Source organism: Copadichromis virginalis, linkage group LG15 (assembly GCF_057382275.1).
Source record: "Copadichromis virginalis isolate Kocher_CV1m ecotype Utaka linkage group LG15, C_Virginalis_male_GT1.1, whole genome shotgun sequence".
Lineage (NCBI taxonomy): Eukaryota > Metazoa > Chordata > Actinopteri > Cichliformes > Cichlidae > Copadichromis > Copadichromis virginalis.
Window position 1 is genome coordinate 42,158,772 of NC_140632.1, and position 12,278 is coordinate 42,171,049.

Consider the following 12,278-nt stretch of genomic DNA (forward strand, 5'->3'; position numbering starts at 1 on the left):
CTACTGGAGAAGCTAAAAAACAACATCCAGTTTTGGAGGACACTCCCTATCTCCTTGATAGGAAGAGTGAACTCAGAATGGTATTTCTCCCGCAATATCTGTATTTGGTCCAAAATATCCCAATTTTCCTGCCCAAATCTTTCTTCAACAAGCTGGATGCCATTATTATGCCGTTTAAATGGAACTACAAAACACATAGAATAAAAAAAGAACATCTATGTAAACACGGATCCCTTGGTGGACTTGCACTACCTAACTTTATGCATTATTATTGGGCATCAAATTTAAGAATAATTTACCTCTTACTGGATGATACAGCGTTACTCCCCCATGTTCTGCAGATGGAGCGGGAGGACTGCCTTCCTTACTGTGTTGGTGGAATATTACTTTCTCCTACTCCCTTGACAAGTGCACACTATAACTATAACCCAGTGATCCATACCACAGTGCGAATTTGGAAACAAATAATTAAGCACTTTAAACTGAAATCATTATCAATGAGTATGCCTGTTACAGCTAACCCCTCTTTCCTTCCATCATGTGCAGACGGAGCCTTCAACGTGTGGCAGGAACTGGGAATTCGTAAATTAAAAGACATACTCAAATGACACCTTCATGTCATTTCAACAATTAATAGATAGATTTGGACTACCGTGCAGCCATTTTTTTTAGATATCTTCAACTACGAAATTATATCCGCACACATCTGCCGCAGTTTGAAAGCATGTCGTCTGACACCTTGGATAGATGCCTTAGTGATAGCCGGGGGTTCGAACAGAGTCTCATTATTCTATAACTCAGTACAGGAGATGAGTACACCTTCAACTCACTCAATTAAAGAGGAGTGGGAAAAGGAATTTGGGATTTCCGTATCGGAAGATTTTTGGCAGGAGGTCTTACGCAACATAAATACGCTTTTTATTAATTCCCGTCACTCTTTAATTCAGTATAAAATTGTACACAGGTTACATTGCTCAAGGGAAAGACTTCACAAAATGTACCCAGACTGCTCTCCTCTCTGCGAAAAACGTATGACACATTATGGAAATCTGTTAGATAGTTTTGCACTTTGTCCAAGGCTTCAGGGTTTTTGGTGTGACATTTTTACTTACCTCTCTAATATTTTTAAAAACAAGATTGAGCCAAATCCAACAGTAATTATCTTCGGGATCTCCAAAGAAACACAAAGTTTACAACATTCTCAAAAAAGGTGTCAAGAACCGAAGTTCAACACACAAGCTGGACCCAGGAGCAGAACACACACACAGCGGTACGAGAGAAAAAATAAACTTTATTATAACTGAGAGTGTCCCGGGAGAGTAGAAGGGAGAAAACGCACGGAACCAGAGAAACCGAGGGACCGGGAGAAGAATCGCGCAGGAAACGCCGAGAGCGGGACCGTGGGAGGCTGAAACAGAAAAAGAAAAAAGGATTATTGGGGTGCGGGTAAACCGGCAGCATACGAGGGGAGGTAGTGTACGCGTCTTACGATGATAGCGGGGCCAAGGGAACCGGAGGGAGGGGTGAGGGTCCGTGGGGAGAAGCTCCAGAAAGGGCGAGGCGGCTGGGGTTGATCGTGATCCAAATTATGGACAGGCAGGTGGACAGGCTGGTGACTCAAAACACGCCGAGCAGTGATCTGGGTATACAAGGCAGAGTTAGTACTAGTTCACACGGATAGGATTGCCTAAGGACTTTCCCGTAGGTGTGCGTTACCGCTGAAGGACGATTACGGACTGGCGTGGAGCAGCAGGCTGGGCAGGATTAAATGGTCCACCTGGTGATCGCCTGGGATGGGATGCAGGTGTGGAGTCAGCGGCCACGCCCATGGGAGTGGGCATCCCATCAGCACCTCAGACGCCGGGCCGCGGACCATGACAAAAGGTTTATGTCATATGCATTGATCATCGCAAAGAAACTGATCCTGCAGCTTTGGAAAGGCAAAGAGGTTCCTGTGTTAAAGATGTGGCTTGCAGAACTTACAAATACTCTTCACCTTGAAAAAATAAGATATACCATGAATGGCAATGTGAAAGATTTTGAACTAATCTGGCACCCTTTACTTGCATATCTTGGGAAAATTTAAATTTTTGGCAGTTGGGGGATCGGGGCCCATAGAGGGTGTTGGTTTTTTTTCTTTTGTTTGTTTTGTCTTGTTTTGTTTAGAGAAAAAGGGGGCATAAGTTCTATTAATTTGTAACAACTGTGATACTTGCTTCTAATAAAAGACATTTGAAACAAACCTTTAACATATATAATGATTGCTGTGAAACTTTAAAATCAAAAACTTTTCAAGATGTTTCTGAAAAACGATCCGTTGAAATCTGAGGGAAAGTTTGAAACTGAATATCTGAAAAACTATCAAAGATAAAAGCCTGAAACTTCACTGCTCTTTCTCGTCATCAGAATAATTCAGGATCTGTGATTTGGGACGTCTCTGAGCAAAAGGCTTTGATCAGTGGTTGTTGACAATTGTTGACAATTCAGATTTTGACTGATTCTGATGAAAACTCCAGGCTGTTATTTCTAGGGTGTTTTAGATATTCTTGTGCAGACATTTTCAAACTAATGACCTGAAAGTAGGTCGATGGACTGTTTTTCAAGGACACACATCTAGAAGTTTTTGATGTATGAAGCTAAAATTTCACAACACAAATTAGTTCTGTGAAAATCTTATGGAACAACGTCAAGCCTGAAATGTTTTAAAATGTACTGATTTCAGGAAGAATGACCACCTGGACAAACCTCAGGTCATAAATCAGGGGACTAGATCTCATGAATATTTTACAGCCTGTCTGAGAGCTCAGAGCTGGATGTGGAGTCTCTACAGAGTAACAGCATCTCAAAATGGCCTTAAAGCTCATGTTGTCATGTTTCTTTGACCAATCAAAACCACGGTCTGAGACACATACCAGATAAGAGTAACTTTCATGCCCCCCCTCCCACCCACAGGGAGAGCACAGAGAGGCCAACCTGTCATCAGTGTTTGAATGCCGCAGAAACGTTTTTTTAAATAGTGCCTTTTCCTTCATCAGCTCATCAACTCTAGTAAATTGAAAACATTATGAAAGAAAGCAGCTTCACAGATGTTCAGGATCAACTCTGATGATGCCTTTGTCTCCTCCTCAGCCTCAACTACACACTCTAGACCAGGGGTCCCCAATCCCAGTCCACGAGGGCCGGTGTCCCTGCAGGTTTTAGATGTGTCCTTGATCCATCACAGCTGATTTAAATGGATAAATTACCTTCTCAACATGTCTTGAAGTTCTCCAGAGGCCTGGTAATGAACTAATCATGTGATTCAGGTGTGTTGACCCAGGGTGAGATCTAAAACCTGCAGGGACACCGGCTTTCGTGGACTGGGATTGGGGACCCCTGGTCTAGACTCTCGGTAGGAGTTAAATAAGAGTGTCGCTGCACGGCCCTCGGGGCTGATGTGATGGTGGCGTTCGATGACAGTCGTTTAACTCAGAGTGGCAGAAGAAGAAAAGCTCAGTGTTGGTACTCGAACACTCCAGAAACAAACAACAAGCTTCATTGAAAGAGAAACAAAGAGGAGAGGAGGTCAGCGGGCAGCAGAGACAGAGAACAACAGCCAGTTCATGGCCTGGCCACAGCAGCTGCTTTGTTCTCCAGCATCAGGCCATCAGCCCCTCATTGAGCATTCATGTCAATCAGCTGCTCCACCCGCAGAGCAAACACGCTGCTGGACAGGTCCAACAAGGTTCAAGAACACAATGGAGAAATGCACCAAGCCCCCAGTATGTCAGTCCTTCATATACGTTCCACAGACACATGTGCTCAACACTGATACCAGATATGTCCCATGATGCTTTGGGTTTTAGACCAGGTGCAGAGCTTTAGTAACACACGATCAAAAACAAGGAAAACACCATAAAAATGCAGAGTAATTGATTTCCACATTTTTAGGGTTGTTGTTTTTGTTCTGTATAGCCAACACTGAAAACATTGTCATCTTTTCACATTTCCTCTTTAGTTAACCCGTCAGTCTAAGTTTGCTCTTAATCATCATCTTCCTCTACCTCTGATGTAACCGTCCGCACTGTATCTCTGATTCTACTCTTTTATATATCGATTTCATCACCTCTTTATTTATTCTCGTTTACTGCTCACTTCATCTCTCACCCTGCTCCAAATCATTGATCCTGATAAATTGTGTTGGCACCCTCTGGTGGTCACAGTCTGCAGCAGCAGCCTTCTGTGGTCAGCTGACTCTGAAGTCTGAACCAATTAAATCAGAGGAAGACTGAAGCAAACTGTTTCTCTGATGATGAGAACAGTGGAGGTAAGTGCTGTGTGACGGACTTTCCACCATGTTATATGGACCAACCTTTGACCTCCCCAAAGGAGGACTTTTGAGGATTTGCATTTTTTCCCCTCTCAATATTAAACACCTTCATTTTGTGTTTACTTGTGTTATCTTTTCTAACACTTAAATTTGTCTGACGATCTAAAACCTTTAAGTGTGGCAAACACAAAAAGAGGACGTCAGGAAGGGGGCGAACACTTTTTCACACCACTGTAACTCAAAGGATGAACCAACAGCCAGTCTGTGAGACACAGAGGGATATGTAGAGTTGGATATCTTGAGACCGGTCTTGCTGTCTCAGATTGACATAGTGGTCGGGAGATTTGGAGTCAACAGTATCCATGAACGTAACGTTCGATAATGTGCCATGCGCAGAAGCATCAGCTCTAAGAGCCGTGCTTACAGAGCGCTTTGTAGTGAATCAGAAGAGTCGACTCCCATTGAGCAAGAGCCGCTCCTCACTTAATTTCCTTTGGCTGCTCAGCTCTCACACAGTGGCTCAGCTATGCTCCAATCCCTCCATATTGTGGCCAATCACATGTGAGGATATAGGATAATATCATTATGTGAAAAACAGAGAGGGTGAGAGACGCGACAGTCAAGTGGAGCATACGTCTGTCCTCTCAGTGAGTGATTGAGACAGTAGACAGCGGTGAGGAGGGCTGTGCCAGTGCAAAAACACATAAATATGCCCGACACCCGTAAACGAAGCAGCATCTGGCTGCAGTTTAAAGACTTTTTTGTCTCCGCCTCAGTCTTGGTCTTGTCTCAACTTTGTTTTAGTCTTGACTCGGTCTGTCTTGGTCTCGATACCCTCTGGTCTTGGTATTGTCTTGGTCTTGGTTTAGGCGATCTTGACTACAAGTCTAGGAATATGTTTGGTGTCTCTGGAGACTTCATACGTTCTCCAGGTTAATCTGATTTGATTATTGAGAGATAAGCAAGATGGCGCCAGTGTGTACGGCAAGCCGTCTCCGCTCCTCCGAGTTCCTGTTGTTGTTAGCTGTTTTATTTTCCTTATGTTTTCTGGATGGAACCACATTAATTGTTTATGACCGTCAAACGCTGCTGGATCTCCGACCTCTGAAACATTTCCGACCTTTGAAACATCAACCAGCATATCCACTTTTGAAATTGGGAAGCGACATTCCGTCTCCAATAGACACGACTACTGGCATTTATTGCCTGCCTTTTTTCCCCCCTGCCAAGAAACGGCCCAGACGACGGGGAAAACGGAGCGGCATCCGGATTCGCATCAAAACTTATTTGAAACTACATGGTGTAACCAACTACTACGCCATTTCGGATATCCTCCAACCCCTATCCTCTCTCCATGACCAGCACACCATCAGATTACTCCGCCATCGATGGATCCGACAACTCGCTAATTCGGAACTACCAATCGTCCACCAACCCACTAGAAGCTGGATACGGGCGCGTGGTGGTGGCGTGAACCACAGCAACCTACGTCCGCTGAGGCGTGCTCCAAATAGCGATGAGATGACTACGATCAAGATGGCTGTGCTGAACATTAGATCGCTGGCGAACAAGTCTTTCGTTCTGAATGATTTTTTTCTCTCCTCCGAGCGAGACTTTCTATTCCTGACAGAAACCTGGATCCGACCTGGTGAGTCTGTCTCCCTATCGGAATTTCTTCCACCAGAATGTACTTTTGTCAGTACTCCTAGGACTTCGGGCAGAGGGGGAGGGCTAGTCACGGCTTTTAAAAACAAATTCCGTGTGCGACAGCTTCCCCCAGCCATATTTTCTAGCTTTGAGGTGCAGTTACTTGAGTTGAACTGCTCCTCCCCGATCCTCTGTGCGGTGGTATATCGCCCACCAAATGTCAATAAGGATTTTATTCATGAGTTCGCTGACTTTTTAGGAAACCTCTTGGTTAATTATGACTGTACTCTCATTACTGGTGATTTCAATATTCATGTCTGTTGTGAGTTGGACCCACTGGTCAAGGACTTTCATGCTCTTATAGACTCTTTTAACCTTACTCAGTGGGTCAGTAAACCAACCCATATTAAAGGCCACACGCTTGATTTGGTACTATCCTACGGTTTGGACATTTGCATTACGGACATTTATAATCCTGGGATATCGGACCATTTCCCGGTTTTGTTTAATGTCAATGTGTGCAACATGGAGCTGAAACGTGAGGGTCCTGTGCAAAATATACGCATGATTAACTCAGAGACTATTGCTCAGTTTTCTATGGCTCTGACCAACACTGCCTTCTGCGAAATTAACTGGGATACAGCTACACCGGTTAATGATCTCGCTAACTCCTTCATCGCCACCTGTACTTCTATTTTAGACACTGTAGCTCCCTTAAAGACCAAACGCCTTAAACCATTCCGTCAACCGTGGATGAATGACTATACTCGTACCCTCCGACGTGAATGCCGCCAAGCGGAGAGGAGATGGAAGAAAGACAAACTCCAGATCTCCTTTGACATTCTCCACAATTGTCTGAAGAAATATCAGAAGGCTGTTAAAACTGCAAAAGCCTACTTCCTTTCGGAGGTCATTGCGACTAATAGTCATAAGCCGCAGGTCCTTTTTGGCATTTTTAATTCGTTAATAAATCCACTCTCCACTCAGACCGAGACCTCCCAAGCTTTATGTGAAAAATTCCTAAACTATTTTTCAGATAAAACTATAGCACTAAGATCCACATATCTACCCATTGAGGACACATCTTTAACATCCGAACCCTCGTCGGTACTAGAACAGTTTGAATTTGTTTCCTTTCCGACCCTTAAGGAAATAATAGCTCAAACGAAAAATTCCAATTCCCGTCATGATGTGCTCCCTTCTCGCATTATCAAAAACGCCCTGAATATTGTAGGACCCTGGATTTTACTTATAATGAATTCATCACTACTATCAGGCTGCGTCCCTGCCGTGTTCAAACATGCAGTTATCCAACCTGTAATCAAGAAAAGTAATCTTGATCCTAATGTCCTCTCAAACTATAGGCCGGTATCGAAACTCCCTTTTATGGCTAAAGTCTTAGAGAAAATTGTTCTCAAGCAATTGCAATCTTTCTTAGAGGCAAATGGAATCAATGAAAAATTCCAATCTGGTTTTAAACCTCACCACAGTACCGAGACAGCTTTACTGAGAGTTTTTAACGATCTCCTCGTAACTGTTGATACAGGGCGCCCTGTGGTTTTAGTTCTTTTAGACTTGTCCTCTGCTTTTGATACGGTCGACCATGATATTCTCCTTTCAAGACTTGAACATGTAGTTGGCCTTAAAGGCAAAGTACTCTCATGGTTTAAATCATACCTATCCGAGCGGTTTTTCTCTGTCTCTATGGGAAATCACTCCTCTTCCCCCGCACCCCTTCGTTGCGGTGTTCCCCAGGGGTCTGTGTTAAGTCCCACGCTGTTCTCTCTCTATCTGTTACCCCTGGGAAAAATCTTTAGAAATCACAATATCTCTTTTCACTGCTATGCGGATGATATCCAAATCTATTTCCCTTTGAATTTGGATCTTCAATCCCCGCTATTGCCGTTGCTTAATTGCCTGTGTGACGTCAGAGACTGGCTACTGCATAATTCGCTCACCCTCAATGAAAACAAAACAGAAATTATCGTCTTTGGTAGCCACATGCCGTTGAAACAGCTTTCGGAGACTTTAGGTTCCTATGCCAGCCATTTATCGCCCACTGTCAGAAATCTCGGAGTAATGCTGGACAGCTCCCTCAAATTAGATAAGCAAGTGGCTGCAGTGGTAAAAACCAGCTTCTACCAACTACGCCAAATTTCGAAGGCAATGCCTTACCTACGACATAAAGACCTTGAAAGGCTCATTCATGCTTTTATAACCTCTAGACTGGACTACTGTAATTCTCTTTACTTAGGCCTCCAACTCTCTCTTATTCAACGCCTACAATTAGTCCAGAATGCCGCAGCACGCCTTTTAAGCGGCGCTAGAAGACAGGATCATATTACTCCCATTCTAGCTGACCTCCACTGGCTTCCTGTCAAATACCGTATTGTTTTTAAAATTCTTTTATATACTTTTAAAATCTTAAATAACTTGGCACCCAGTTATTTGATTGACCTTCTTAATCTATATATCCCTACAAGGGCACTCAGATCCTCTAATCAGGGGCTTCTAATGCAACCAATGTCTCGATTAAAGACGAAGGGGGATCGGGCCTTTGCTTTCGCTGCACCAAAACTCTGGAACAGCCTACCGGTTGATGTCCGTGTGTCGGAAACTATCCAATCTTTTAAATCTCGGTTAAAAACCCATCTATTTAAGCTCGCTTTTCAAACTACTTAGCTTAATTTTCCCTGATTCATGCCTGTTCTTATATTATTATTTTATAATTTTATTCTTTGTTAACTGTTTTCTCCTGTTGTAAATTGCAAGTATGGTTCGTTTGTGAAGCACTTTGTTGTACTTGTGACTTTTAAATGTGCTATAGAAATAAAATTGAAATTGAAATTGAATAAGTTGGCAGCTTTTATTACTCCATAAAAAAGAGAAATAAAATGAAAAGAAAATCAATGTAATGAACATTATATTATTTTATATGACAGAACAGAACACACCAATATTTAGATCACACACTAAAAATTGATTGAAATGGTTAGGAATGGAGTTACTAATGAGATAATACATGTTTATTGGAACTTTTTGGTTTCTGGATAACTAAACACACCCCGGGTCAAACAGACCCAGGAACATCATTGGTGTACCTGAGCAGGGTTAAAAGGTGATTCTGAGCTCATCTTCTCAGTGACTGCTGTAAAATAAAATAAATAAATAAATAAAATTATAAATGAACACGCAAAGCAAATTATTGTGCAACAGTTGCAGAACAAAGAGGGAATAATGCAAATGTACACTTACAATTTAAAACAAGATAAAAACGTGTATTTATTAAAACCGAAGAGAAATTTGGTTTAAAAAAACCAAAAAGAAATGTTTCTCCTAAATTCAGCCAGCAGACAGGTTTATATATTTAAGGTTTATAAACTTTGTTATGTATGTCGAGTATAAAATGTGTCCATGTGCATGTGTTTGACTGTATTAGACCTAAATCTGAAGAAGATATGTGTTTCTACTTGTCCTACATTAGATATATTAGTATATTTACATTAGCTAACGTTGCATAAACAGTCTGACTGCAAAGCAACAAATGAAGCTAAAAACAGACAAACTGATGATGACTTTGTACACATGATGAAGACAACAGGTGTTATCTTACCTGTTCAGTCTGTACCGTACTTTTCTGCCATCTCTCTGAGACAACTGCACAGATTTTGCACAGATATGAGATCTCATGTGATTTCATGATATCACAGGAGCTTCTGCCTATGAGTCACATGACCACAGCCTGGCTAGATTGTATCAAGTTATATCAACATGACTGAATTTAACAAATGTTAAGTAAACTGTACATGATTTAACTACTTTCATTGTGAAAATTTATAATTGTTTTGTTTAAATTACACTACTTGTTAACAAAACCACCAAATTTCACTTTATCTCACTCAGATGTCCAACAGAACAAATGTTAATGAATAATCTTAAAACATTAAATTCAGCTAAATTTTGACTGAGCTAAATCAGTGGCTCATGCCCCACATGCCTCTGTTAGTAAGTTTTGTTAGCCGGGTCTGTTTATAATAATGGATTGGATTTATATAGCGCTTTTCTAGGCACCCAAAGCGCTTTACAATACCACTATTTATTCACTCTCACATTCATACACTGGTGGAGGCAAGCTACAGTTGTAGCCACAGCTGCCCTGGGGCAGACTGACAGAAGCGAGGCTGCCATATCGCGCCATCGGCCCCTCTGGCCATCACCAGTAGGTAAGTAGGGTAAAGTGTCTTGCCCAAGGACACAACGACCAGGACAGAGAGCCCAGGGATCGAACCGGCGACCTTCCGGTTACAGATGCGATTCCCAACCCCCTGAGCCACAGTCGCCCTTTTCGGTGTGAAGCCAAACGAACTTAAACATTTTAGGATAAACCGAGCAGACAGTTCACTCTTTAAGCTAAGTGTATTTATGGGAGCCAAACAGCTGCCCGTGGACTGTGGTGAAGACACAGACTCAACCATGCTGTGCTGAAGTTTGTCCTTAAAGCGCTCTTATCCAGTATAAACCACTAATAATGAGACAGACAGTAGATGGAAAAGTCCTCCTCCTGTTTCTTTTGTTGTTAACTGCCATGGTTTGTTTTCTTTCTGCAAGTGTCCAGAGTCAGAAGAGACTGAGAAGGTGAGAGGAGATGGGACACTGGCTCTCCATTCTTTGCCATTATTCGCCTCTTCCTCAAAGCCATGCTCACCTCAGCTATCAATGTACCCGCTCCATTCCAGTCACACCTGTCAATTATCAGTTTACCCTCACTGACCCACGGCCACGTCCAGCTCTAAAAACACTTTACTACGAATAAATCTGTTTTCTTAATGAAACACTGTAAAATGTATGTGCTGTCTCTGCGTTTGAGTCCAGTTTTTCCTGTCGGCCTGTGACACTGCATCCCTGATGATACACCAGGACAGATCCAGCAGTGTGTGAGGAAGAGGAGGAGAAAAAGGAGCCAGCAGCAGCTGAGAGATGGAGAGGAGAACAGGGGGAGTACAGACAGCCGTTCTCTGTACTTGTTAAAAACAATTAAAATACATTCTAGATATTTCCAACACAAAATATAACAGCTACCTATACAGTGGCAAATACGTGGTGACAAAGAGAATCCAGATCAACTGGAAAATAAGACTGTTTTTGTAAAATGAAAAGTTTTATCAATGTAGCAGAGCAGTGAGTCCCTGCTGCTGCTGCTACTGGACAAACACCTCCTTGTCCATGTTTCTGTGTCTGCAGACTGCCAGGACAGGATGGATCTGTTAAGGAGGAAAAGATGGACAGACAGCTTTGATAATACTTTGATTTACCCAGAATTCATTTAATGAAAATATTGTTTTCAAAGTGGGATTGTGCTGCTTTCAGTGGGAAAGGTTTACAGCTCTTCTAAATAAAAAAATGTAGCTACAATATGTTCATGAACCTGAAGTTTGCAAGTATCAGCATCAAATCATGAATGTGAAACTCATGGTGTTTCATGTGTCCTGATGCTCAGTCATCCAAGTAAACAAATGCCAAAAATGCTCATCTGGACATAGTGTTTTCTGGGACATGGTGTTTTCTGGGACATGGTGTTTTCTGGGACATGGTGTTTTCTGGGGCATGGTGTTTCACACAAATATAAATAAAATAAACACGCTGTCCAACACATCTGTAGCTGCTGCTGTCACACATGCTCGGTGACAGCAGCAGTGTGTTATACCTTCTTGGTCTTCTTGACCTTTGAAGCCTGTCACCAAATTCCAGCAGATTCTTCACCAGGACCCTTTGTGATAGTTCAACCCAGGAGCGTCAGGTAAATGACGCTCCTGGGTTGTGTGAAATCCCAGAAATAAACCTTAGACAAAGTGAATCTGTGAACTAAGGTGTAGGTCTGTTAGGTTATGTTGCGGTGATCCTCGATTTGGGGGATTTGTGTTCATACTGGAGTGCAAAATTAAAACCAATAGAAGATGGACAAGAAAAGTTCAAAGCCATCAGGAGCTCAGTTTAGAAAAAATAAAAAAGAAGAGGAGGAGAAACGAGCAACAGATGCAGGTAAGCAGATGTGTGATTGGATAATGGCAGGTCATCCTGAAACAATCAGAATCAGAATACTTTATTAATCCCTAAGGAAATTGTGTGGATTACAGTTGCTCCAAGAAGAAATGGTAAAAATACTAAACTCCAAACAGTACATTATGTTACAGGTTTTAATATTAATTGTCAATTGTTGATTTGTCCTGTTCTCATTGTATGACGAATTATGATGACTGTTTGGTAGCCGTTTGCATACAATGCATACTCTCTCTCTCTCTTCATATGTGTGTTTCTCTGGCAA

The 12,278-nt window shown here is 42.2% G+C and overlaps 1 long non-coding RNA gene across 1 annotated transcript; it reads right to left on the reverse strand.

Annotated features, from left to right (window-relative positions):
• Positions 1-1,271: 1,271 nt before the first annotated feature.
• Positions 1,272-1,581, reverse strand: LOC146693098 (uncharacterized). Its single transcript, XR_014915050.1, has 2 exons — positions 1,490-1,581; positions 1,272-1,408 (listed from the first exon to the last, which is right to left on the reverse strand). It is a non-coding gene; the product is annotated as an uncharacterized LOC146693098 (long non-coding RNA).
• Positions 1,582-12,278: the final 10,697 nt, after the last annotated feature.